This window comes from Babylonia areolata, chromosome 16 (assembly GCF_041734735.1).
Source record: "Babylonia areolata isolate BAREFJ2019XMU chromosome 16, ASM4173473v1, whole genome shotgun sequence".
NCBI lineage: Eukaryota > Metazoa > Mollusca > Gastropoda > Neogastropoda > Buccinidae > Babylonia > Babylonia areolata.
Genome location: NC_134891.1, coordinates 9879929 through 9882202, shown reverse-complemented (window position 1 = coordinate 9882202; position 2274 = coordinate 9879929).

Here is a 2274-nt window from a genome sequence, read left to right as displayed (position 1 = left end):
GACGCCGTTCTTTCTCTGTCTCTGGACCTTGTATTTGGAATGAACTTCCTCTTTCGCTTCGTCAGGTCTTCGCACTCAGCTCTTTCAAGTCTGGCCTTAAAACCTACCTCTTCACAAGATAGCCTCCCTCCCCCTACCTCTTCCTTGTCTTCAGTTTCTTTCAGTTTTAGAGTTAAATGCATGCGTGTGAATGACTGGTGTGAAACGCATTGGTTTGTCTCTGCATAAGATTCAGCGCTATATAAATACTATTATTATTATTTTTTTCTCTTCCTCCTCTTTCTGTTTTCCATCTCCTCCTCCTCCTCCTCTTGTTCTTGTCCCCGCCCTCCCACATGCCCCCCACCCCACCCCCCCTCACCCCCGCCCTATCTGTCTACCCTCTGTTTTCTCGCGTTTATATATATTTGTATTTTGTATTTGTGTTTGCATTTCTTTTTATCACAACAGATTTCTCTGTGTGAAATTCGGGCTGCTCTCCCCAGGGAGAGCGCGTCGCTACACTACAGCGCCACCCATTTTTTTTTTTTTTTTTCCTGCTTGCAGTTTTATTTGTTTTTCCCTATCGAAGTGGATTTTTCTACATAATTTTGCCAGGAGCAACACTTTTGTTGCCGTGGGTTCTTTTACGTGCGCTTAGTGCATGCTGCACACGGGACCTCGGTTTATCGTCTCGTCCGAATGACTAGCGTCCAGACCACCACTCCAGGTCTAGTGGAGGGGGAGAAAATATCGGCGGCTGAGCCGTGATTCGAACCAGCGCGCTCAGATTCTCTCGCTTCCTAGGCGGACGCGTTGCCTCTAGGCCATCACTCCATATAATGAATGGAGTGAATCAATAGACAACACACACACACACACACACACACACACACACACACACACACACACACACAAATATATATATATATATATATATGTTATATATGTCTATTGATTCACTCCATTCATTCTGCTAGAGAGTATAGAGTGGACAGTTCTACGGAACTCATAACGGATCTATAGACAGACAGACGTGTAGAGTATGAGAAAAACACACACAAAAAACCCCCCCCGGAGTTATTGCACAGTCTATGAATCATCACACTGTTGGGATGGGATTATTAATGGGAGAGAGAGGGGGGTGGGGTGAGGTAGGGGGGGGGGCGGTGTGTGTGTTTGTGTTTGTGTGTGTGTGTGTGTGTGTGTGTGTGTGTGTGTGTGTGTGTGTGTGTGTGTGTGTTTGGGGGGTAGGGGTGGGGTGGGGGTACGATTCGTATGTATTGCTCGGATAATTTATGGGCTTTGAGGAGCATTGTAGGGGATATAATAGGAATGGTTCCCTCGGTGTGTGTGTGTGTGTGTGTGTGTGTGCGTGTGTGTGTGTGTGTGTGTGTGTTTGAACCGCGCGCGTGTATATATGTGTTTGTGTGTGCGTGCGTTCGTGTTTCTTACTTAAGCAGTCCATGGAGCCATCCAAGGGGAATTCGGACTGCTTTAAAAAAAAATCTTCTGAACTGCTCCTCTCAAAAGTTGAACACACACACACACACACACACACACACACACACACACACACACACACTCGCATTTCACAAGCACGTAAGCGCCTCCAACCTTTTCGCGATATTTGCTGATGACCTATGGATCCAATAAGATGATCAATTTGTCTTTGACGCTTGAACCAATAAATCACGAAGACACAGAAAATTACGCCTGTGGTATGAGTTCGCCGTTGAGACGAGAGATTGATCGTGAAGATGACGGGTGTTTTTATTATTATTTTATTTTATTTTATATATTATTGTTATTATTGTTATTATTATTATGATGATGATGATAGTAGTAGTAGTAGTTGTTGTTGTTGTAGTGTAATTATTATTAATTCTGCTATTATCATTATAGTTATATTTGTTGTTGTTGTTGTTGTTGTTGCTGCTGTTTTATCATGTCCGGTAGATGGCTGGATGGACAGTCAGCGTTGCTATGGGTACAGGGGCTGTGGATGTTGGCATTTGTTTCATCAGTTGACGTACATTGTGTCTATGTCGTTTTGTTCTGTTTTTTTTTTTTTTTCTTTTTCCTGTGATGTAAAGCTCTCTCTCACACACACAAGTAAGCAAGCGCGCTCACATTACACACACACACACACACACACACACACACACACACACACACACACACACACACACACACACAGAGGTATACGACACAGCACACGCACACATTCTGACATACAGTGACAGAAAAAAACCAGAAATTTACGAGACTCTTCATTTGGAAAAGGAGACGTGA